Below are 27,223 nucleotides of genomic sequence, written 5' to 3' on the forward strand. Positions count from 1 at the left end.
CGCATTTAAAAGGGCTAGGGTCAGATACCATGTTGGTCTAAATCATTGTAGCTCCGCTGTCTGCAGGGGAACAATGCTGGGTTTCATCAGCTGAGTCTATGTATCGGCCATTCCTCGGCTACTTTTGGGGGGCTGCTCAAGGAAAAAAGCTGAGGAAGGATATTTGGGGCTATAATGTCTAGTGTAGGGTTAGGCTGCATTTCTGATTAACATGTAACCCTAACAGAAAAGCATAACATAATTTAATAGGGATGAAACCAATAGTTTTATAGACTACACAAGGCTAATCTATCTATCTATCTATCTATTTCCAACCTACCCATGGGAGGAAGTGTGTATTGGATAGAGCACTCAGCTAGGATCACGTCCCAGCTCTGCCATTGGCCACTTGGTGCCTCAGTTTTCCCATCTGTAAAATGGGGCTAATGATACTGAACTTCCTTTTTGAAGTGCTTTAACCTCCACTGATGAAAAGTGCTAAATAAGAGCTAGGTATTATTATCTCTCCCCAACATATCCACCTCTATAGCCGTCATCTGCTTGAATCACACTTGCAGAAATCTCCTTTAAAATAAGGTAAGGAAGTTCATGTCCTGAGCTCTACTATACTAAATAATGTCAGTATTTTTCTGGAGTACTCCGGGGCTGTTTATATGAAAAAGCATGAAGCATAAATAGATGCACCATATTGCACATGACAATTAGCATGTGTACCATGTAGCCTTCTAAAAAGATGGTCCTTTTATGGCCGGGTCAGGGGGGTTGTGGGCTGCTGCAGGTAGTGGTGTCTGCTTGATATATATGCTTAATGAAAGAGATTTTCTTTGAGTCACCCAGAAAGTCAGGATGCCAAGGAATAGTACGGGTTCACTGAGGCAACAGTTTTTTCCAGCTGAAAGCCAGTCATCCCAAAGAATGGATGCCATGCCCAGGTCTGTCAACACATGCATGGTTAGGCTTTCGGGGGGAGGAGGGGGACAAGGGAGAGAAGGGCCTCTGCCATGATCGCTAGAGGCAACAAAGAGGTAAATAAACGCCTGGACATGCGCTACAGGAGGCAATTTCACTGGTCCAGGGAGACAGCGAAACAGCTGTGTGAGATCAACGAGAAGGCAATGGCCCTGAAACCGCGACACCAGGGCAGCGTTCGAGCCGGATGGAGAAGCGTTTGTGGTTTGTCACTTTGGACTTGCCTGATACCAGAGTGTAAATAATGACCTTTTTTTTCTCTGCTGGTAAGATGGCTGCCTGCAGGAATGACCAGTGCAGCGAGCCAGATGCTCAGCTGATGTGATTCAGAGAAGCCCCCTTGACTTACACCAGGTGGGGATCTGGCCCCATTGACTGCCTTTGAGCTGTTCTGATTTACACCAGTGGAGGATCTGGCTTGATTGGCTTAATTTGAGCTAATGCTGATCTACATTAGCTGAGGATCTGGCCCCATTGATACCAATGGAGCTACGCTGATTTACACCAGCTGAGGATCTGGTCTCATTGACTCCAATGGAGCTACGCTGATTTACACCAGCTGAGGATGTTGTCTCATTCACTCCAATGGAGTTATGCTGATTTACACCAGCTGAGGATCTGACCCCAGTACTCCAATGGAGCTACACTGATTTACACCAGCTGAGGATCTGGCCCCATTGACTCCAGTGGAGCTACGCTGACTTACACCAGCTGAGGATCTAGCCCATTGGTCCCCTCCCATGGTTCATCGTGGGTTCTGCCCTTTGGAGCATGGCAGTCCCTGCTAATTCACCTTCCACTGGCGTGAACCAGGGTCCCCCAGGAGCAGCAAGTCCATGGGAGCTGGAAGAGGCTGAGGCTGGAAGCAGCTGCCACAGACCCTTCCAGGCAGTTGAGGCCCAGCCCAAAGCATGTGGCGCTGGGGGAGAAGGTGGCATGTCTAGGGCATCCAATTGACACAAGCCTTAGCGCACCTTCGCTGCAGCCTGCGCTGATTTACAGGGGGAAAGTTTGGCCAAAGGTACTGAACAGGGGCTCCGGCCAGCTGAACTCGGGTCTTGGCTCTGCCACAAACTCCCTCTCGGCCCTTGGGCAAGTCACTTGGGCCTATACCCTCAAAGGAATTTAGGCTCCTAACTCCCATTGAAAGCTATGGAATTTAGGAGCCTAAATCCCTTTGGGGATCTGGGCCCTAGTGGCTTTGCCAGGGGCGGCTCCAGGCCCCAGCACGCCAAGCGCGTGCTTGGGGCGGCACGCCGCGGGGGGGCGCTCTGCCGGTCGCCGGGAGGGCGGCAGGCGGCTCCGGTGGACCTCCCGCAGGCATGCCAAAGCCGCGGGACCAGTGGACCCTCCATAGGCACACCTGCGGGAGGTCCACTGGAGCCACCTGCCACCCTCCTGGCTACCGGCAGAGCGCCCCCCGCGGCATGCCGCCCTGCTTGGGGCGGCAAAATGTCTGGAGCCGCCCCTGGGCTTTGCATCTCTGGTCCCCATCTGTAAAGCAGGGATAACTACTGCCTTACATCCCCAAAAATTCATTCACATTTGGGGTTGTTTGGATGTTCTGCTAAGGTGGCGAGCACGCTAGAAACCCCTGCTAATAAACATACAGCTGATTTTTGCACGGGTGAACGCCACATGCCCCAGTGGCACTCCTTGCTCCTGGGGATGAACCCCCACCAATCCAAAGGGTGCCAGTAGCATTTCAGACTGGAAAACCCACTCCGCCTGCCAAGTCCTTCAGTGCATTCCCCCTGTGGCATCATTGACATCTAATGCAGAGCAGGGAGGGGCGCAGCCCGGCTTTAGGTGTTAGCGAGGTCATCAGCTGTTGCAGGGGAAAACGCAAAGCCCTGAAGTCAGACCTTCGAAGGTGGGATTCGTTTGGAGCAATTTACTTCCAACCTGTGATCCACATTTTGGGCTGGGCGGGGGCCCATTTGGGAATTGCAAACACTTTTGTTCGTTAATTTAATTTTTTTTTTAAAATCCATTCCCCTTTGGCCAAGCCCCAGATGCTTTTTTTTTAAATGATGATGATGATGATTAATTTTTTAATTTGTGCTTGCAAATCTCTCCTGGCTTCTTTGACCACACCTGCAGAACAAAAGCCTCATAAAAAGGGGTGGGTCGGTTTTGTGTGTGTGTGTTTTGCTTCTGAAGCCAAGGCGAAAGCTTTGCTGCCTGGGGTTTTCCCTTACCCCAGCGGGGAGCCTCTGAGAAAAGGCAGGAAGATAGGAGCTCTTGTGAAGGGAAGCAGCCCTGCTGATACACCCAAAACCACAGAGTGCTACAGTGGAAAACATTGCTGTGTGAACTGTCAGCGCCAGATGCTGATAATGAAGATGCAGACGGGAGTTTGGAGGTGGTGGAAGGCGGGGGGAAGCACCGTATACGCAGTGGACAGTGCTGGCCTGATATTTAACTCTTACAGTGCTCACTGAGGATAGGCGCCCTCCAGAAGCCAATCTGTGTTACGCACAGGCCTGATTCTCAGCCAGGCCATTCTGACAGCATAACACTGTGGGCAAAGATGGCCCCTGGGACTTGTGCCTGGGGCTCCCTAGCCAGTATAGAACTGTAAAGCCCATCTCCTAGCCCCCAAGGTAGAAAGCAGATTGGGAGCTTGGCTGGAGCACACTCTACTCTGGTTATTCTCTGCTTCCCAATGGCCCATAGGGAAGATGTGGGGAAGCACAAGTCAAATCAGAGCAGCCCCAAGGCTGCTGTAATTTAGATCAGGAGTTGGGTCCAGGATAGGGGAGTGTAACTGAGAATCAGACTCCTTTGTGGGGGTTTTGGCTGGATCCTTAAGCATAGCTTAAAGTGTGAAACCCTGAGGTGCTTCTGTCACCCACTGGTGAGGGAGTCTTATAGGTCCTGCTCGGTGCTGAGCCATAGAGGACAGGAGGCTGTTACAGCCCCACCTAAGGAGACGTGGCGGTTTAGCTTGTGCTGTAGCTGCTTGTCCTTCTGAAGCTCTGGAGGTCCCCGTTTCAGGCCCCAGTTTGTTGGCCAAGATGGCGACCATCACGATGCCTCAGGGGTCCATTGCCCCTTCCTGTGGAAGAAGCAGATGTGTGTGTGTGTGGAGGGGGGGGGAATCTTTGTAACCCTCGCAGCCTTTTCCCCAGACCATCCCAAGAGGGGGAGGAAGGTTTGCCTCCCATTGGCAAAGCCCCCACAAACTCTGGGTGGATTGTGGGGCCTCCTAGACCCCCCTCTAGCTGCTAGATGGAGCATGAGTACCCCAGTCCACTGTGTATCTGGGACAGACCTTGAAGGGGTTTTGAGTGGGGACTTAACGCAGAGAAGATGAGACTCCAAAGTTTGTTTGGCTTTACTGCCGGTGATTGGGGGAGGATATTTGTCTCCTTACCCCGTGGTCCCCTCTCCTCACACAGATCCTGGGAGGGTTCTCTCTGGAAAGGGAGGGAGCGGGCAGCCGCGTGGAGATAGTCGACAAAGCCATCCACACCTAAAGGACGGCTCCTGCACATGAACACTCTCCTCCTTGCATGTATCTCAGGGGGACAACGGAGACATTCAGGCAGAATTGTCACGGAAACGAGCGAGAGATTTGTTGGAGGAAAGATCTTGGGTTTGAGCCCAGGGGTCAGCCCAGGCTTGCCGGCTTCCCTTCCAGTTCTCTCCAAGAACAGCGTCTCCATCGCATCCCGGTCTCCCCAGAATGGTTTCCAGCTCCAGCAGTGGTAACACCCTCTCCTCCTCCCATCCTGTTCCCTCTGCCTTCTCAAATAACAAGGGCCTCATCCTCATCTTGCACACCCTGAGTTGACTCTGCTGGCTTCAGCTGAGTAACCCCTGATTTACCCCTCTGTGAGATGGAGGAGAATCAGGCCCCAAAGGATCACTTCTGTGCAAAGCAGGGTCCTCTCTCCACGTCCCCATAGGCAGGAAGGCAGGTCACGTGGCTGAAACCTGTTCTAATGTGTAGCTGGAACTTTAGCACCTATTTAATCCGTAATTACAGGCCAGAGGAGATGCTGGTGGCATGATGTCGTTTGGCTGGAGGTTCTCCGTCCATGAATCAATTTGTGAAGGGTTGATAGAAGGGATGATACCCACCCAAATTAGGATTACTACATTTAATGGTTGGGGGAGGGAGAACATTGGATTTATGTCTTGGAATAGCCACAAAAAATACAAAACAACTAAAACTAATCTGCCATGGATTCCCCTTCCCCAAGCCTTCACTTGGCAGCACACAACACAAACCAAAACCAAAACATGGCCTATAAGCAATGACTCTTGGGCAAGGGCCCAGATTCAGAGCTCAGGGAGCTAGAAATAATTCCACCAATGTCAGTGGAGTGACTCTTGAGTGACTCCGGTGTAAGCGAGGTCAGGATCTGGCTCGAAGGCATTTTGCACATCTGCATTTAATATTATTTGATTAAGAAGGCTGTGCCATGGTGCAGTATATAAGGAGTTTATATTTCCTAATAAAGTGGCTCGGTAGGAGATCTGATGGGGTGGTGGAAGGGAAGGAATTGGGCTGATCTGGGACGGTTGGTGGAGCATTCACTTTTTGCTGGTGAGCCTCTCGGATATTTCTGGGTGATATTTTTAGCATAAAATCGGATTTAAACTCACCTCTGCCGTGAGTTCACCTACATAAATCTAAATGATAAACAGCTGTTTTTCTGTGACCGGTGCTGTGCGAATAACAGACTTGGTGGTTCACTGAGAGTTCCAAAACATTGGAAAACAAGAATTTTGTGTCGAGTTCAAAACAAGATTTTTTCAAAATTTTCAGCAAATCAAAAAGTAAAAGCGCATCATCATAGCAATTAGTTTCAGGTCACACAACCATTTCATTTGACCACAAATGAAATGTTCTGTTGTGAATTTGAGCATGGTGGGGGGGGGGGGTTGATGCTTTTCCTTTAAAAAAAATAAAATGGAGGGAAATTTCAAGACAAAAAATGTTGCTTCCACCTGAAAAATCACAACTTTGCTTTCAGAAATGAAGCCTTTCAGCTTTTTCACATTCCACCCTCCCCCCACCCCAAAAATGAACAATTCCTTGAAACTGACCTGAATTTATTAAATGTTTTGGTGTTGCTGATTCTGCATTTTTTGCTGAAAAAGGTTCCAGCCAAGAAATTTTATCCAACTCTAACTGTGACCACTCCCTTTTGTGCTGCTCAATAGCGTCTTGTGCTGCCCCATCTGTCTGTTGCATCCACCAGTTTGTCTTTCATCTTATACTGGTAAGTTCTTTGCAGCAGAGGCTCTTTGTTCTCTGTGCACACAGCATCTAGCACAATGGGACCCTGATCCATGGTTCTGGGCCAGGTAGACTGTTTACAAATAATAAAACACCATCAGTTTGCTGGGATGGATTAACTGCCTTTGCACCAGTGTCATAATGATACCTAGTTCCTATGTAGCACTCAGATCTCAAAGTGCTTTGCAGTCTTTAATGCACTGATTCTCACAACACCCCTATGAAGGAGAGCAGGGTGCCTATCCCCCTTTTGCAGATGGGGAACTGTCACAGAGAGAGGCTAAGTGACTTGCCAAAGGTCACACAGGAAGTCTGGCAGAGCTTTAAACTAAACCCAGATTTCACCCAGTGGCTTACCACAAGACCACTCTTTAGCCCTTGAGCTTGCACACACTGAAGCACCTGAATATCTTTATGTACGAGTCATTTCATTGATACCAATGTGACTAGTCCCATGTATAAAATCGCTCACATGCTTAAGTATTTGCAGGATCAGGGCCTTATGTTGTTCAAATCTCTCCGTAGGCACAGAAAGCGAAGCCATTTTGTTCTCAGCATTGCTGCAGCATGTTACAGAAGACAGAGAGACACACACTGTGCTCTCTCCTGGAGGCTCACAGGATTGAGACCTCTAGCCCGCAGCCTGTACCCTGACTGCTTTATTCGAGGGTAGGATTTAAGGAGCTCTCGATTGCACGACCAATTTAATCTGTCTGGGTGCAGAGAAGTTAATGGGCACACAAACATTCACATGCCTTTTTTCTCTCTCACACACACAGACCTTATCCACATGCCATTTCTAGAGCCCTACCAAATTCATGGCCATGAAAAACACGTCACGAACTGTGAAATCTGGTCTCCCTTCCGTGAAATCTGGTCTTGTATCTGCTTTTACCCTGTACTATACAGATTTCACGGGGGGAGACCAGTGTTTCTCAAATTGAGCATCCTAACTCAAAAGGAGCTGTGGGGTTGGGGGAGTTGAAAGGTTATGATAGTGGGACCCCTATAATTACAACACCGTGACATTTCAGATTTAAAAAGCTGAAATCATTAAATTTACAATTTTTAAAATCCTATGACTGTGAAATTGACCAGAATGGACTGTGAATTTGGTAGGGTCCTAACCATTACACACACTCTCTATAGTGCTCATACACATAGAGATACGGCACATCATGTAGATCCTATGACTTCCCACCTCCTCCTCTCAACCCATTACTAGCTGTAGCAGGGTGCTTACCCTGCTCCTCCCCTGAAGGGCTTAAAACAGCCCTGGGGGAAGGTTGTGGCTGGGAGCTACTAAGCTGGGCTGATTGGGAAGTGGCTGCAGCTGGGCCACGCCCCAATCAGGCCACAGCTGGCCTGTATAAAGAGGCTGGGAGCCAGGGGCTCAGAAGTCTCTCTCTGTTTGTAGAGTGAGATGGGCCTGGCTGCAGGGAGCTAGAGTCAAGGTACCTGAGTGGAGCGGGGCTGGGGACAGGCTGAGAAGCTGGGGAGCTCCAGCCTGGAAAGCCCCAGGCTGTGGCCTAGCATTGGGCTAACAGGTACTGGGGGTTGCAGAGGGCAGCCCAGGGGTAGGCCAAGGCAGCAGGTCCAAACCCAACCTTGCCAGTGATGAGTGGCTGATACTGCAGTCTGCCCCAGGGCGTGGGGCTAGACAATGACTGGCAGTAGCCCTATACTGAGGCAAGGTGGGGATAGTGGGTGGGGGTTCCCTGGGAGGGGAGACCCTAAGACTGAGGGGTGACTGCCAGGGGGCAGCACCCCATGTAAAAGGGCACCGGGTCCAGGGAGGGACATGGGGGCCAGAGGACAGGCAGCTCACAGGCCTGCAGAGGGCGCTCTGGAGCAGGAATCGAGCTAATTCCCAGAAGTCACCAGCAGGAGGCGCCGCAAGGGTGTGTCTACACGTCTACAGTAGCCTTTGATTAAACCCCATTGCCCTCGGGTCATTTTATTTTAAAAATAAATTGCTGGTTCTCCCACTGTCATTGTTACAAGAAAAAAAACAAAGCAAATGAAAGTTGTTAGGCCAGATGAAATGTAGAGAGATTAGTCCTCTGTTCGCTTGGGACGCTTTGCCCTAGCCATTTCATTCACTTCCTTATGATTGACACATTTGCCGGCAATGAAACCAACCACTTGGCTGCCAACTGGAGCTTGAAAGCAATTGGAAATTACCATGGCTGCTGTTATAAACAAGAGGGCCTGCAGAAGGAAATTCTGTTTTGTTGACATGGCAACAGTGACCCAATCAATCTGAAAACAAATTAGGGACGTGGCCAATAATTTGGAAGGGCTGTGCTCTTTTTTGAGACGCTGTAGAGCAGAAAAGGAAAGCGAAGAAGAAAAATAGTTAGCGTGTGCTGGAATGGCCTATGAAAAACAAAGTCGCATTACATATCCAAACTATATAGGTGGTAAGTTGGTAACTGAAATCTATGCCAAGATCAGGGAACCTCCAGCCAGAACAGATGTGGGTTTATAGAGGCGAAGCGAGACTTTAAAATGGGTTTAGGGAATTTCCAATTCAATAGTATGTTGATATAAATGTGAAGACATGAAAATGGGTATTTAATGGGATCTGAGCTTTTAAACCGAAAGAACTGATGAAGTGGTGTTTTTATGTGTCCCAGCCTGAAGTTCGCTTTACGCAAAAATCACGGTTCTCTCGAGCGTCAGCCCCGATTTCTTTGCTTTGGGAGCACTGGCAAGTCGCTAGACAAAGCCCCGGAGGGAGCAATTCAGAACGATGACATCATGAACGCCGTTATTGTTCCCTCAAGGTATCAGCTTATATTGTATTTAGACCACCCAAATCGTTTGCACTCATCAAAGCTCCACTCTTCCGAAGAAAATGTCTCATTTCACATTGAAGAATTGAAAATAATATAGACATTTGGGGCCAGATCCCTGGTTGGTGTGAATTGGCATTGACTTCAATGGAGCTAAACCAATCTATGACAGCTGGGAATCTGGCCCATAGATGGCAAGCTTGCGTGAACACACACACACACACAGGTTGGAAAAATTTGGCCTGTGTCTGTCTATCTACAAATACACTCATTATTTATGATTATCATCATCCCTCTTCGTTACGTCATGGAGATTTGTTTTAAACAAGTAGCCTTCGCAACACACAAGATCTTGAAGCCTACAAAGGGGAAAGCAACTGCCTAAAGTTTATCCCCAGGAGTCACCAATAAATCCTGACTGTGAAACGACTCTGTAGGTTTGGGTAGTCGGGAGGTTTGTTAAACCCCTCTGCACCATTCCTGCTCAAATGCCCCCGTTCTCCTTTGACTTTTTGTAAAATTCTCTCAGTGCCTGAGAGCGCTGTCTCCTGGAGGTCACTGTCATGATGTCTTGCACTCCTAGCAGGTTCTTGAGCTGCTCGTTCATACCCTTAGGGATCGCTCCAAGTGCCCCAGTACGTCCCTCGGCCCGCGCCGGTTCCTGCAGCCCCCATTGGCCTGGAGCAGCGAAACATGGCCAGTGGGAGCCGCGATCGGCCGGACCTGCGGATGCGGCAGGTAAACAAAGCGGCCCAGCCTGCCAGGGGCTTTCCCTACACAAGCAGCGTCCCAAGTTTGGGAAACACTGCCCTAAGGCAAAAGACAACAGGTGGAGACCGGCAGACAGGCATGTGTATACCTGAGTAAAGCTAGAGAGATAGAGGCCAAACTTTTCCAACCTGGTTTCCTCATTGGCTCCTTAATCTCACTATTTAGGCACATAGAAATGGTATCCCAGAGTGCTGAGCACCTACAGCTCCCGGGGAAGTCAGTGCAGGTGCCCAGCACCTCTGAAAACCAGGCCGTTTGTTTAGGAGCATAAACGTGGATTTATTGATAGTTGTATGACAGTAGCACATAGAGGCCTGGACCCCATTGTGTTAATTACTTTGCACGTACATCACCCCTCCCCCTTCTTCCAGTCTAAGAAGACAAGACACACAAAGGATTGCGTATTATCCCTGTTTTACAGCTAAGGAACCAAAACACAGAGATACTAAATGTCTTGTCTAGGGTGACACAAGGGGCACGGGGTAGAACCAGGACTTGAACGTAAGTGTTTCTGAGGCCTAGCTCCCTGGCTGAACTGCAAGAGCAGCCTTGTGTGGAGTAGGGAAGTTTAACATTAGGCACCCATGTTTGATAACGTAGGGCACCTTGCTGCAACTGGTATAATTAACACGACTCAAACACAAATACCATCTTAAAGGGACTGTGCCCAGCTCCAGAATTTGAGCCACATGTCTATCCAAGAGAAGAAATTGACCCAGAAACTTGGGGTACAATCTTAGCCCTATTGAAGTCAACGGCAAAACTCCACAGACCTCAACTGTGAGTCACTGCAGGCCTTTTTCAAAGCTCACTGACATCCAGAGGGCTTTCTATTTAGGTCAGCAGGCGTTGGATCAGGCCTCATGTGTCACCCGCTTAATACAATTTACATATTATTTTTAAAAGGCTCTCTTCTCCTTTACCTCCCCCTCTTCCCTAAAAACTGAAGAGAATTCAATTTAAAAAAAATCTTCAATCAAATCTTTCCTGGCAGATTATAAATTGTGGACTATTTACCCAGATAACTGGAGTTTCTTGTTCGGGGTCAGCACCTGCCTTCTGCCAATAACACAGATTTAGGACCGACTGTTCACACATGGGGCATTTTGCAAGTATAGTAATAATCTGGTTAAACATGCAGCATGGTTATGCATACTTGGCGAATGGTATTATTTACCCAATAAACCGCACCACAGCGGTTCTGTCAGAAGCTTTCCAGTCCATCGAGTGCTGTGCATACAGGGGGACTGAACCAGGGACCATGAGAACTAGAAGCAGGAACAGGTACAGCTTGCACAGGAAACCAAAACCTCAACAGAGAGTTGCTGTAGCGCGCACATGCACACACACACACACCCCCTCTCAAAATAGGGCTTAAATAATACATTGGTGTTGAATTGGTCTGTGTCCCAGGCACTGGACTGAGCCTTGGGAGATCAGTCAGACTGCCTGAGTCATTTGACTGCTCTGTGCCTCACTCCACCATCTGTAAAATGGGGGCTCATGATTCTGTGTTGTCCATGCTAAGCTCTTTGGGTTGTTTCTCATTTTGTGTGTGTGTGTAAGTGTAAGTAAAGCCTAGCACAATGGGCCCTGATTCTCGGTAAAAGGCCCAGTCCTGCCTTGTTTGAGTCACTGTGAGTTTTGACTTGGACTTCAGTGGGAGAAAACTCAGATCAAAACTTTCAGGTTTTGGAGCCCAACGTTTGTTGTTCTCTGATCCTGTGACCATCCTGGAGCCGGCCCAGCCCCTAGGATAATTTAGAGCGGCCTTGGGGCTGGTCTAAGTTGTGCCAGCTTATAAGAGCTCCCTTGCAAGGAGCCATTACACCAGCAGGGGATCAGTGGGAGTACAGGAGCACCGTGGCATGGCCTTTCTGCCCACCCTCCTAACTGTCCCTTATATGACCCCCTGTAGTGGGGCTGAGAAAGATGGGGTGAGACATCAAGCCTGTGTCCCCTGGAAATTCCACTACGCTAAGGGAATCCTCAGCTGCTCAGACAGGGCAGTGTTAGGTCCCTTTTGTACCACTGGAATGAGGCAAAGAGGTCCTCCTGGGGGCCAGGATCTGGCCCTACATCGCTACTCATGGAAACACAGGGCCTGATCAAACCCACTGACGTGAATGGGAGTCTCTCCATCAACTCCAGTGGGTTTTGGATCAGGCCCAAAGAGAGAAATTCCTCCTCGACTGTCACAGCATGAGCTGCCTTTCTGCACTATCGGCATTCTCCTCCTCCCCCAGTTATAAATAGCAATGACGGTAGCGGCCGGGCCCCCTTTTCACTCCCCTTGCGCTTTCCAAAGGCAGCACAGTGATTATAGGGCCGTCTCTTTGAGTAAACAATGCCTCCTCCGTGTTGTACTGTTTCAGCGGCCTTTGCCCTGTCCCACCATGAACTGCGGCAGGAAGTTCTCCTGAGCTATCAGCAGGCTAATTAAAGGAACAGCCTGGAGACCCCATAACCTCCCAGAGGGCCCGCAGCATTGTTCTGGCCTCCGTCAATGCACATGACAAGGTTACGGCTGCAGAAGGTTGAAGTGGCTTCTTCAGTCAGCAAAGTTTCAAGAGGAGATACCGTATTTTATAGACACTGCCCAAGATTAGCTGCGTATAATAAATGGGCCTTTGTCATGACAAGCTAAAGCCCTCTCGCTTAAGGGCCTGTGTGTTTCCTGGCAGTTCTCTCTTCAGGACTAATGACCATCATCTGCCATCACGTACGTGCCCCGTTGACAACAGCTGTGGGTTGTGTGCAAGTTTAATTAAAGGGCCAGGGCCTTATGCATTTCGCTTACATTAGATACTCCAAATATCGACCCCTTGTATTGTTCTTCCCATTAAAGCCACAAAAGCTTGCTCTGAGCAACTAGATCCTTTTTTTTATTTCAAGATGGCACAACGGTAACACAGTGCTGCCAACTCAGAGCCTTCCAAAATGATAAACGTGGCTTAAAAATCAGAATATCTTTAAAATAATACATTGGGGGTTCTTTTTATTTGCCTCCTGGATTTGGAGGCTTGAGGGTGCAGAGGGGTCATCTTTTTGAGGCTTTTCTCTGCACTCATGAGGCCTAGAAATGTTTTTTTTTAAATGCAAACTGAGGATTTTCCCATTATGCACATGAATCCAGTAGCTGGAGCTTTGAGAAACAGCATGAGAAACCCAGTCGAATTCCCACGAGTTGGCCACACGGGGAACACAACTGAAGATTGTTCACTGCAGCCGATTCTGAGCTGTCCTCGGCCCTCCAATATGGACTTTGCCCTTTTGTCTCTGCAGTTACACCCCACAGCTTTGCACACCAGCAACAGTTACCCCACTCCTCCCTCATGGTTCTGCAGCTGCTTCCATGGTTGCTGGTGGGGTAGGACCCTGTTTGTTGTTGTAGTACCTACATGGCTGCTCAGCTGTACACAAGTGTCCGTGAGTCCGCTCAGCCTGACTGCCATATAGAGCAATTGACATCAGGAGAAGCAGATCTTCCCAATGTCCCAGAAAATGGGTGAGTTCTTCCTTTCTGGATGACAGCAAAGGAGAGACTCAATGGGTTGTGGCCCATGATGGTGCCACTGGTTGATGGATCAGAAATAGAGCTGTTGTAATGAACCTTCAGCAGAGTTTGAAGCCATAACACAGACTGCTGCCACTTGAGTTAAATGAGTAACTTTGCTAGCTGGCAGCAATAGCAGGCTTTTATCCACTTGTGGGCAAGCCAACACACATTTTGTCAATGCTAAGGGGCGATATGATTGAGGTCTATAAAATCACAACTAGTGTAGAGAAAGTAGATAAGAAAGTGTTGTTTACTACTTCTCATAACACAAGAACTACGGGTCACCCAATGACATTAACAGGCAGCAGGTTTAAAACAAATAAAAGGAAGTATTTCTTCACACAACACAGTCAGCCTGTGGAACTCCTTACCCGAGGATGTTGTGAAGGCCAAGACCATAACAGGATTAAAAAAAGAACTAGATAAATTCATGGAGGATAGGTCCATCAATGGCTATTAGCCAGGATGGACAGGGATGGTGTCCCTAGCCTCTGTTTGCCAGAAGCTGGGAATGGGTGACAGGGGATGGATCACTTGATGATTACCTCTTTTGTTCATTCCCTCAGGGGCATCTGGCACTGGCCACTGTCAGAGGACAGGATACTGGGCTAGATGGACCTTTGGTCTGACCCAGTAGGGCCATTCTTATGTTCTTATGTTACATTTGGAGACCTCGTACAGGATCCATCGGGATGAAGAACCCCTCATTCCTGATTAGTATGTTGGATGATTTTCTCCTGCTACCCAAACTCATCGTTTCACTTTTGTTTAGATTTTTTTGTTTGTTTGGCTCTGGCCATGCATTTGCCCAATCACCTAAACGAACCAGATACCAGTCCCAAATGCCCGATAAGTGCCCTACCCACTGGGCTACTGGCTACCATGGGGTGGGTCTCTCCATTTTTTTTTTTTTGTGAAAAACATCAAAAGAGCTAAGTTTCATCCCATCCTGATGCAGAATGGGGGAAAAAACGGAGACCTCAAAAAGGTTTATGGGATGGAAAATCCATTGTCTGCCCAGCTCTACTTGAGGGCCTTGGAGTTTGTCTCCACTGCAAAGAAAAACCTGCAATACCAAGTCTCAGAGCCCACGTCAATTGATTCAGGCTCATGGGGCTCAGGCTGCAGAGCTAAAAATAGCCATGTACATATTCAGGCTCGGGCTGGAGCCCGGCCTCTGCAGCTCAGGGAGGGGAGAGGGTCTCAGAGCCCAGGCTCCAGCCTGAGCAGGAACATTCACACTGCTGTGTTTAGCCCTGCAGCCCAAGACCCGTGAACCTGAGTCAATTGACCCTGCCTCTGAGACGTGGTGCCATGGGTTTTTCTTTGCAGTGTAGATGTACCTTTGAAAGCTACGCATAGAGTCTAAAGCCGGAAGGGACCACTGTGACCATCTAGTCTGACCTCCTGCATAACATAGGCCAAAGAACTGCCCTGAATTAATTCCTGTTTGAACTACTGCGTATATATTTAGGAAAACAACCCGTCGTGATTTAAAAATTTCCAGTGATGGAGAATCCACCACAACCCTTGGTAAATTGTTCCAATGGTTAATTACTCTCGCTGTTAAAAAAAAAAATTGTGCCTTATTTCTAGCCTGACTTTGTCTGGCTTCAGTTTCCAGCCATTGGAACTTGTTAGACCTTTGTCTGCTATATTGAAGAGTCATCTGTTATCCAATTTCTGTTTCCCGTATAAGTACTGATAGATTGTGAGCAACACGCTCCTTAACTTCTCTTTGTGACGCTAAACAGATTGGAGTCTTTCACTCAGTGTCCTCCTCTGGATCCCTTGTTTGACCCTGTGACATGAACCCCCATTTCTGGTTGGGGTTTTTGGGGGTTTTTTTGGTATTCTTTGTCCCCCACAATCAGTTGGTATCTGGTCACACTGGCTCCATCCTCTCCTGAGGGTCCTCTCCTAGATATCAAATAGGCTAGCACCTTTCACCGCCATTAAAATTCACATGGTTTTCCTTCGTATCTTCATCAGCTCCCCTGTCTAAATATGAAGGTGCTCATATAAGCCAAACTTGGCCTTCTCTGATGCTAAACCCTTCTCAGCACTACTCCTACCTACTATATCGGATACAGGACTTCAGCCAGTGCAGGAAGCTGCAGCACCATTAAGCGAGTCCATCTCCCCGACTTGACCACCACGCCTGAACCTGCAAGGGGGATGCTTCCTCAGGCAGCATCACTCAGCCGTTGTCTCTCCTGTCGCTTGCCCCAGCATCACTGACTACGAGGTGGTGTCTCCGTGCTTCTGGGCCGGTTCAACTTTGCTCAGCATCAGTTTGAGGTCGCGCACTCTAACACACCAATCCTCGCGTCTGGGAAAATCAGGTTTAATATCCAGGAGCCAACCCCGGTAATAAAAAGTGATAATCACCATTCTAAGAGAGTGACGGGGGGAACCTGTTTGGGACTGGTGAAGGGGGAGGGAGGGAAGTATAGAAGGATATGGTCTAAATTCACAAAAAATATAATGGAGCCACAGTAATAAATTGGAGAATGCTGCCTAGTCTGCATCATAAAACCAGAAAGCAACTGCAGTCCTGCTGTGCAACCGAGCAAGCACTTGCCCCTTGCAAAGGCCTTTCCATCTAGTTCAGACTGAGAGCAAACCCAGAGGGGTGCTGTTTTCGTCGCGTCCTCCTCTTGCGAGTGTAATATTTTCCAGAATGCAATTTTTTTTGTTAAAGTTTAAGTAGGCAAGGACAAACAACACAATTTCCCTTCTATCTAATGAAAGCCATCTGCCTGGGCCACGCGTCCCTATAGGAACTCAATGTCGACGTGGAATTGATTTGGCCTCCCTGAAGTCGTGCCGGGCTCTATGGCTTGTAGGGTTTCTGGAGGAGCTCTTTTCTTTCGGTTTTAATAGATGTGTTTCCCCCCCCTTGATTTTCTTTCACAACGGTATTGCTACAAAATAATTCATAGTCTCCTCTTGTGTAAGGTGACCAGATAGCAAATGTGAAAAATCGGGAAATATCAGGACTGTCCCTATAAAATCAGGACATCTGGTCACTCTACCCTAGTGAAACTTGGTCTGAGTCATGACAAGCCATGATGTCCCGTCGGTGCATGTTTGTGCCTTTAGACCAAACGCCTTCCACCCAAGGCGCACAGAGCACCTTGAGAAGCACAACTCCTGGGGAGAGCGGCAAGTGTTACATCTGTTATATACCTCTCCCCAGCCCCCATCTTGCACCTACCCTGGTCTGTAGCCATTTTTGTTATGGTTCGAGATTTTGAAGCCTGATTCTGATCCCGCTCATCCTGGTGTCAGCAGCAGCTCCATGGAAGGCAACTCAGTTGCAGCATTGTAAACGTGGCATGAGCTCAAGCTTCAAGCCCTTAATTTAGAATTTAAGGGCCAGATCCTCGGTGGGTATAAATCAGCTCTCTTGACGTAGGAGGAGCGGTGCTGTTTTAGGCCAGCTGAAGATCTAACCTACATTCTCTGGGGCAGGGAAAATGTGTTTATTTAAGGTTTTAATAGGGGTACAATAATGCATAGCTCTCCTAGAGCACTTTTTATCAGCACACCACAAAGCACTTTACAGGGGAGGTGAGCATCACTACGCCCATTTTACAGATAGGGAAACCAAAGCACGGAGAGGTGACGTGACTTGCCCAAGATCAACCAGCAGCCAAACCAGGCCTAGAACCTAAGTCTTCTGAGACCTAGTCTGGTGCATGCGCCGCTACACAGATAGAACTGGGCCATCAGGGAGATAACTTGGTACCTGTGAAGCACCATGCACACCTATCATACTATATAAATAGCAATGATAAAATGTGACATGGGGATTTGAATTGTCTTATTCAGTGTAAATCAATGACCAAGCTAAGACTAGAACCAAAGAATTGGGATTCCGGCCTTCCCTACTCTAACCACTAGCCCACACTCTTTACCTTACTGCTGCAAGTGATGACTCAGTTAAATATTTTTCCAGTGGCATCAAATGCTTAATTACAAGCCTCTAGCACAAAATGTAGGCAACATAGTAGCTAGCTGTCTGAAAAGCAGGAGTGCTAAACCAGCACTAATTCCCAATCTAAGCCCAGAGAGAGTAGCATTTGCAAGTTATCTTGATGGGGGAGCTCACACTTACACATGTTTTTTTTATTCCTGGCCTTTTGGATAGAAAGTGAAGGCAGAGTACTGATGAGTGCACCTCAAGAGAGCCAGCAGAACTGGAGAACATTTGGCCTGGTCTACACTTGGAGGGGGAGGGAAGTCGATGTAAGATACGCAACTTCAGCTACAGGAATAGCATAGCTGAAGTCGACGTATCTTATTTTGACTTACCTCCCATCCTCATGGCGCAGGATCAACGGCCGCGGCTCCCCCCGTCGACTCCACTACCGCCGCTCGCTCTGGTGGAGTTCTGGAGTCGACAGGAGCGCATTCGGGGATCGCTATATCACGTCTAGACAAGACGCGATATATCGATCCCCGATAAATCTTAGACCTGTGTAGAAAATACATATACATTCATTGTAGTATGTAGAAAGGAAAGATATGGATGAGCTGGAGAAAGTCCAGAGGAAATCAACGCAAATGATAAAAGGTTAAGAAAACCTGACTTGTGAGGAAAGGTTAAAAAAACTGGTCATGTTTAGTTTTGAGAAACGAAGACTGAGGTGGGACCTGATAACAATCTTCAGATAGGTTCAGGGCTGCTATAAAAAAGATGGGAGTCAATTTCTCTCCATGTCCACTGAAGGTAGGACAAGAAGCAATGGGCTTAATCTTCAGCAAGGGAGATTTCGGTTCGATATTAGGAAAAACTTCCTAACTCTAGTGTCGTTAAGATTTGGAACAGGCTTCCCAGGGAGGCTGTAGAATCTCCGTCATTGGAGGTTTTTAAGGAGAAGTTGGACAATTGCCTGTCAGGCATGGTCTAGGTCAGTGGTTACAACCTGTGGTCCATAGGCCCCTGGGGATTCGCAGACTATGACTAAGATTTCTGAAGGCGTCCACACCTCCATTTTTTAGGGGTCTACAAATGAAAAAAGATTGAAAACCACTGGTCTAGGTTTACTCAGCCCTGCCTCAGTGCAAGGGACTGGACTTGATGACCTCTCAAGGTCCCTTCCAGCCCTACAATTGTATGAAAAAAATACTCTGTGTTTCCAATTCCCTCACATTTCACACTGAATCAGTCCCTAGTTCAGAGCCAGATCTGCACAGTTTATGATGTCCGAGAATTGATTTGCTTTAAGTTCTGCATTTCCCTCATTAAACATTACTAAAAGGTAAGGCAAAGCCACAAGACCACACACGTTGGCATTCGTTGGCATTCAGACCTGATGTATGCTGTGCACAGCTGGCATGCCAACATAAATTAATGTTTGCTCCCATCTAGTGGGTGGAAGTAGAAATTGCACGTAGGTGGAATATTATGCAAATTTACTTTTCAGTGAGTTGTGGGTAATGTTTAGTGTAGAGGGGTTAAGCTGTATGATTTTGTTTCTATTATTGTTTTTTATCTGTAAAGGCATTTAATGGATCATTGTGTTTTCATGCAACTCTTAATCTGCGTATTTATTACAAGGGAACTTTCTGATCCACCACAGCTGTAATTCTGGAGAGAAACCCAGAGGTGACAAACAAGAATGGGTAAAAGGGCTAGTAGGAGTAGACCATGCATCATAAAAGGCTACTACTACATTGGAAAGGCAGCAATGTCTGATGACGAGACCATTAGTCTGGAAGCCTGGAGTCTATTCCCAGCTTTACCATGGACCTGCTCTGTGACCTGGGGCATGTTTCTGTGCTTTTTGTCGATTTAGATTGTAAGCTCTTTAGGGCTGACACTGTCTCTTACTATAAGTTTGTACAGTGCCTAGCACAATGATGCTTTGATCTTGGTCTCAACATCTAGATGTTGGTGTAATGCAAGTAATAATGATTGTGCTGACTTCACATCCTTTTGAGGTACAAGTTCTGGTTTAATGGTAGCTGCTAATGACGCAGGTAAACGTCACAAGGACAATCACTCAATGCTATGAAGAAGTGGCATAAATCCTGGTGGGGTTTTTTCCTGTGCTGTTCAGAGAGGAATTTAAAGAAAAATCTTTAGAAGACGTCATTCTACTCATTTATTTTTCCAGAGCATAAAATCCTGAACAGCACAATTCAGACCTATTTGAGACCAAAGTGCTCCACATCATTAAACACGGAATAAAGTAGATGTGATGCAAACAGACTTTTTAAAAAAAAAAAATTCTCCCTGAAACTGAGCAAACAAGATTCTTGCTGACTGAGCAAAAGTCATTCTTGTGGGCCTTATTTGCGTTACAAGAATTCCTTACGAGGGAAAATTCACATTTGCTTCAATTAAGGGTCCACTTTGCAACCCCACCGGGATAAAGGTGAGATGGCCCAGAGGTTAGACAATTAACTGCAAAGCTGGGAGGCTATAGATCAATTCCTTGGTCTGCCACAGACTTCCTGAGTCAAGTGGGGCTGGTCTCAGCCTTTCGGTGCCTCCCTGTAAATTGGGGATAACAATATAGTAGAGGTGGGTTCTGAGGACAAATACATTAAAGAGAGTATGGTGATGGGCCCATATAATACCTTATAATGGTAAAATAGGCTCCTAAATACTCATCTTGGACATCTTCTAAGTGCTTTTTTGGGCACCTAAATCCTTTTATAATAATACATTTGATCATACAGCACTTTTTGTCCACACTGAATCCTTCAGATCCCTTTCCAAAGGACGGTCAGTATCACGGCTGTCATTTACACAAAGGGAAACTTAGAAATAGAACAGCAAAATGATGTGCCCAAGGTCATGCTACAGCTCAGAACGGGGAACAGAAGCCAGGAGCCATCGCTCCCAGTCCAGAGCCCTCGTCACTGGAATACACTCAGGTGTGTGAGACACTCTCAGTGGCTTCCATGGAGAACAAATCAGCTAGAGAATATTAGAGATGGGCCTCAGATTTCAGACCTGAGTCTAATTCCTACCTCCTGCCCCTCCCTGCCCCCAAAGTAAGATCCAGCCTTTTAAAGGCTAGTGGCAGTGTCTGGTTCCAGCTCCATACTCCCTTAAGTTGTTGGGATCCAGGGCTTTGTTCAGGCCCATCTCTAGACAGGGTTTCCAACTTTCTAATCACACAGAACTGAACACCCTTGCCCCGCCCCTTCCCCAGGGCTCCGCCCCCGCTCACTCCCGCCCCCACTCCCTCTGTCGCTCGCTATCCCCCAGCCTCACTCACTTGCTCGTTTTAACCGGGCTGGGGCAGGGGGTTGGGATGCGGGAGGGGGTGAGGGCTCCGGCTGGGGATGCAGGCTCCAGGATGGGGCCAGAAATGAGGGGTTCAGGTTGCAGAAGGGGGATCCAGGCTGGGGCCAGGGGTTGGGGTGTGGGAAGGGATACTGGCTCTGGGCTGGGGGTGAAGGCTGTGGGGTGGGACCAGAAATGAGGGGTTCAGGGTGCACGTGGGGTCTCCGGGTTGGGGCAGGGGGTTAAGGCTCAGGGGGGGGCTTTTGCTTGGGGTGTGGACTCTGGGGTGGGGCCGGGGATGAGGTATTTGGGGTGCAGGAAGGGGCTACAGGCTGGGGTAGGGAGTTGGGGTGCAGGAGAGGATGAGGGACACGGGCTCCGGGAGGGAGATTGGGTGCAGGAGGGGCTCAGGGCTGGGGCAGAGGGTTGGGGCGCAGGAGGGGGGCAGGGTGCATGCCCCAGGTGGCGCTTACCTCGGGCGACTCTCCGGAAGTGGCGACATTTCCCTTGGCTATGAGGTGGAGGCGTGGCCAGGCAGCTCTGCATGGTGCACGCTACCTCCATCTGCAGGCACCGCCCCCGTGACTCCCATTGGTCATGGTATGCGGCCAATGGGAGCTGTGGAGCCAGCACTCAGGGTGGGGGCAATGCACGGAGTCCCCCCCAGCCACGCCTCCACCTTGGAGCCAAGGGACATGTCTCTGCTTTCGGGGAGCTACACAGAGCCAGGTAGGAAGTCTGCCTTAGACCCACTGCGCCGCTGACCAGACTTTTAGTGGCCTGGTCAAAAACCGGACACCTGGCAACCCTATCTCTAGAAGATACAGTATGAAGAACGCTCAGACTTGGGAAGAGAAGAGCAGAGATCCTTGTGTAATGAGGGAGTGAAGCTATGGACACATGAGCAGCACAAAGGGGATTGTGAATTGTTTGGTAAAGGCTATCCAGAGGCAACAGGTCTAATATCCTGGGGCCAACATGGCTACAACAACACTGCAAACAAAAGGTTTTATGTGGCAGATATTACTGAGTAATGCTGAACATGGATCTAAGAAGCCCCTTGAATTCTCCCTCACCAGATATCACCCTTTTCCCATTTCATTAAACCAAACCAGTCCTAACAGATGGCATCTTGGCTCCATTTATAGGAAGGGAGGAGGACAAGAATTCTGGGAGTTGCCAGAAACAGAAGTTTATGGACGACTCCCAACTTGTCCTCTTGCTGGAAGCATGGGGTCTATGGCCAGAATCATCAGGTACATCAGGGCAGCTCAGTATAACTGAAGTGGGGGAGTAAAAATGGTTTTAAATCATCTTTCTAATACCCGACACCCAGCCCTGGGGCTGACTGGAAATTAGTTAAGACACTGCTGTTCCAGCCACACCTCCTTTTGCACCTCATTCTCCAGCATGTCCCAGATACCCACCTCCCCTCCTCTGAGACCAGAAGGCAAGGCAATGTAGAGCCCACTAGGCTGGTTTTATGAAATTCAGGGATTCCCCTTCACTGAGGTGATTCCAGTGGAGTGGCACAAATTATCATATGTATATTGGAGAAGCATCTATAGACTCTAAAAGCCAAGTCCCAGCCCTGAAGAGTTTATAGTCTAAATAGACAAGACAAACAAAGAATCGAAGGATAAATACAGGCCTAAAGAGGAGAAGCAACTTGCCCAAGGTCACCAAGTAGGCCAATGGCAAAACCAGGAACAGAAGCCAGGTTTCCTGACTCGCAAGCCATTCCCCTATCCATTAGATCACTCCGGCTTGAAGGGACTATATCATAGCTGAGAGTTTGCCCAACTTTCTGACTTCCTCTGTGATCTTAACTTTTCTTCCTCAGCTTTGAAGATGAGAAGGTGCCAGAGATTTCGCTGTTTCTTATTCTCTCATTTTTACTCATCCTCTGCCCCTTTATTCTCCTCCTTCCCCCTCCAAAAATATTTTTAAAACTGAGTGAAAATTAGAATTTCCCTCCACTGGGAAATTCCATTCCTGCCACAAGTGTTATCATCCCGACAAAATATATGAAACATAAAAAAAATTTTCAGAATGACAAGTTCTGAAAAACTTCAATTCAGAAATACTGAACCACTTCATTTTAAAATTTTTGACTGAACAGAAACGTTTAGACATTTTTGGAATTGAAACATTTTGTTTCGGTTCAGCTCAACATTAATTTGCATCTTTCTGAGCTGACACGGTGCTTCGGTGCGTTGCCGTTCATGCTGCCTCATCACCCCGCTTTCCCCTACAGCCTGGATTCTCTAGATGGGCTAAATTTCCCATGGTGCACTGCAGTCAGGGGACCCCCATAGTGCATTGTGGCAGTTTAGGCACTGGGGTGACTGCAGTGCATCATGGGACATGTCGTCCAGCCAAGGAGTCTGGCCCGCTGGGGAGAATGAGAGCATGAGGCACCAAAACTACAACTCCCACAAGACACTGCAGCAGCTCAATGAACTGACCCAAAACAATTTGCTTCGGTTCAACAAATTAACTGTTTCAATTCAGGATGACTGGACCTGATAGAAAACCGCAACAAAATTTGGCAAAATCATTTTTTTCCCATGGAAAATTTCATTTTCGCAGAAGCCACATTTTCTAATCTTGACTTTAGTAAGACTTTTGATACTGTCTCGCATGACCTTCTCATAAACAAACGAGGGAAATACAACATAGATGGAGCTATTATATGGTGGATGCATAACTGGCTGGAAAACCATTCCCAGATAGTAGTTATCAGTAGTTCACAGTCAGGCTGGAAGGGCATAATGAGTAGGGTCCCACAGGGATCAGTTCTGGGTCTGGTTCTGTTCAATATCTTCATCAATGATTTAGATAATGGAATAGAGAGTACACTTCTAAAGTTTGCAGGTATCAAGTTGGGAGGGGTTCTAAGTGCTTTGGAGGATAGGATTTATAACAGTTTTCAAGCACATAAAAGGTTGCTACACAGAGGAGGGAGAAAAAAAATTCTCCTTTACATCTGAGGATAGGACAAGAGGCAATGGGCTTAAATTGCAGCAAGGGAAGTTTAGGTTGGACACTAGGAAAAACTTCCTAACGGTCATAGTGGTTAAACACTGGAATAAATTGCCCAGGGAAGTTGTGGAATCTCCATCATTGGAGATATTTAAGAGCAGGTTAGACAAACACTTGTCAGGGATGTTCTAGATAATACATAGTCCTGCTATGAGTGCAAAGGACTGGACTAGATGACTTCTCGAGGTCCCTTCCACGCCTACATTTTTATGATTCTCTGATTAACATTAAAAATGACCTGGATAAAATGGAGAAATGGTCTGAAGTATATAAGATGAAATTCAATAAGGACAAATACAAAGTACTCCATTTAGGAAGGAACAATCAGTTGCACACATAAAAAATGGAAAATGACTGCCTAGGAAGGAGTACTGCAGAAAGGGATCTGGGGTATCATAGTGGATCACAAGTTCAATATGAGTCAACACTGTAACACTGTTGCAAAAAAAAGCAAATATCATTCTGAGATGTATTAGCAGGCGTGTTCTAAGCAAGACATGAGAAGTAATTCTTCTGGTCTATTCCATGCTGATTAGGCCTCCGCTGGAGTATTGTGTTCAGTTCTAGGTGCCACATTTCAGGAAAGATTTGGACAAATTGACAAAAGTCCAGAGAAGAACAACAAAAATGATGAAAGGTCTAGAAAACATGACATATGAGGAAAGAATGAAAAAAAACTGGGTTTGATTAGTCTGGGGAAGAAAAGACTGAGAGGGGACATGTTAACAATTTCCAAGTACATAAAAGGTTGCTACAAGGAGGAAGGAGAAAAATTATTCTTCTTAACCTCGGAAGATAACACAAGAAGTAATGGGTTTAAATAGCAACAAGGGCCGTTTAGGTTGGACATTAGGAAAAACTTCCTATCAGGGTGGTTAAGCACTGGAATAAAATGCCTAGGGAGGTTGTAGAATCTCCATCATTGGAGATTTTTAAGAGCAGGTTAGAAAGACACCTGTCAGGAATGGTCTAGATAATAATTAGTCCTGCCACGAGTGCAAGGGACTGGACTAGATGACTTCTCGAGGTCCCTCCCAGTTCTATGATTCTATTGGAAAAAAACATTTTGACAGGAAAATTCTTCCTCTCGTTATTTATTATTTTTTATTATTATTAATTATTATTATTATTATTCCAGACACTCTATTATTTCAGCCACTTGCTGAGGGTGGATAAAAGGACGCAGCCTAGCAGCTCCTGTGAACTCCGACTTATTATAGGTGCTTAATATAAAGAGCTCTGCAATATACTAACCTGTCCGGTCTTCATTTCTATAAATTTGGGCACCAATAACTCATATGTTCTGCAGGAAAACAAAGCCAAAAAGTGATTATGCAAAGGAAGTTTACCCCATGAAAAAGAAGAAATAAATGTATAAAATCACCATGCCATTTTTTTTAATGAAAGACATTTGAACCTTTTTCTCCTTTGATAAAATGTTAAACATCTTGAAAGCGTTATTGAGGCTGGTTAGTTGGGATTTTTTTTTCTTGTAAGGAATGCTACTTTAGTACAGAGTCATAGATGTTTTATGTTGTCTGTTCCTGGGTGGTTCAAGTCTGTGGAGAGGTGCATCATTAATCTAATGTGTTAAAAGGGAAAGACATGTCTGATTGCAGACTGCGGGGTCAGTTTTCACCATCAGGCCCTGAAGGAGTAAGTTGCGTTGTACAGTAACTCCTCGTTTAACGTTGTAGTTATGTTCCTGAAAAATGCAACTTTAAGTGAAATGATGTTAAGTGAATCCAATCTACCCATAAGAATTAATGTAAATAGGGTGGGGGGTTACGTTCCAGGGAATTTTTTTTTACCAGACAAAAAACTGTATATTATATAGATATACACACATTATACATTTTAAACAAACAATTTAATACTGTACACAGCTGTGATGATTGTGCAGCTTGGCTGAGGTGGTGAAGTTAAAGGATGGAAGAGGAAAGGATATTTCTCAGGGAATGCCTTGCTGATAAATGATGAACTAGCACTGGGCTGAACCCTCAAGGGTTAGTTAACACATTGTTGTTAATGTAGCCTCTCACACAGGGCAGCACAAACACAAGGGAGGGGAGACAGCATAGCAGACAGACACACACCTTGTGGGGGGGGGAGAGAGAGATGCACACTGCCTCTTTAAGTACGCTGACCCACTCTCAAGTGCATTGTCTTTTTAAGTGGATCAGGAAGTTGAGACAGCAGCTGCTGCCCCAGGCTCTCTCTGTCTCTCTCCATCAGTCTGTGTCCCCTCCCTGCTCTATATGGATAAGGGGTAAGTGGGGTGCAGGAGCAGGGGGGAGGGGGACACCCTGACATTAGTCCTTCCTCTTCTCCCCCTGCACAGCAAGCAGGAGTCTCTGGGAGCAGCTCCAAGGCAGAGGGCAGGAGCAGCACATGGCAGTGTGAGGAGGGACAGCTGAACTGCCGGCAATTGATAGCCTGCTGGGCAGCTGCAGCACAGGGAACTTAGGGGAGCGGGAAGCCAATAGGGGGAGCTGATAGGGGGGCTGCTGGTCCACCCTGGTTCCAAGCCCCCACCAGCTAGCTGCAAAGGGCTGCTCTTCCTGCAAGCAGTGGACAAAGCAGGCAGCTGCTAAATGACATTAGAAGGGAGCATTGCACAACTTTAAACGAGCATGTTCCCAATGGATCAGCAACGTAACAACGTTAACCAGGATGACTTTAAGTGAGGAGTTACTGTAGTTGTCTTCCGCTGTCATTATGCAACTAAATCCTTGTCTCAGTGGCATTGCAAACACATCCGTTGGTTTTGTCATCAGCAGCAAAGGAGCAAGATGTTTAGAAGATGGGAAAGGGAAACAGGCTTAAATTTTATAGCTCATCATTTGGGTTTGTGAGGTTCTTGGCAGGCTTTTGATTGGGCATTCAGAGCCAGGAGATCTCAGTTGGAGGACTCCAAGACCACCACATTGGGCCACATTCATTCTTAGCATAATTTGGTCCATTGCAGTAATTAATTAATTAATCAACAAAATTAATCAACTAAGGACCAGCTTCTAATCCTTGTTATCATGTTGAATAGTACTTACTCCAGAAATGATCCCTTCTGCTGAAGCCAGTGGGGCAGATCCTTGGCTGCTGTAAACTGTTACAGATCCATTGATTTCATGACATCCCAGGGCTTTGTTTTCTAATAGGGTATTTTCATGTAGGTTTTTACTCATAAGTAGTTTTCTTGGCCCCTTTCCTGCAGTTCTTTACCAAGGTAGTGGCGCTCATTTTGCTCAGACCAGCCACCTAGAAGTTCCCATAGTTAGAAGCATTTCTCCCTACAAGTACAAGATACTATACTCTTATGGAAACAAAGCTTTTCAACTGGCCTTTCTGCTAGTGGCAGCCATAAGCAACATGCCCAGTGAGATCCCTGTGGTATTGGATAACATGGAGTTTCTTTAGTGCTCTATGTGTATGAAGAGCAAAGAGAATAGCAAGAACAGTCGAAAAATAGAACACGCGCACGAACTGATTTATGTTCCCGCCAAAAATGTCAACAAATATTTAAAACCTAAAATCATTTCCACCAAAATGTTCCTTCAAAACTTTTCAAGTTTTCATCGAAA

The sequence above is a fragment of the Mauremys mutica genome, chromosome 2 (assembly GCF_020497125.1).
Source record: "Mauremys mutica isolate MM-2020 ecotype Southern chromosome 2, ASM2049712v1, whole genome shotgun sequence".
Lineage (NCBI taxonomy): Eukaryota > Metazoa > Chordata > Testudines > Geoemydidae > Mauremys > Mauremys mutica.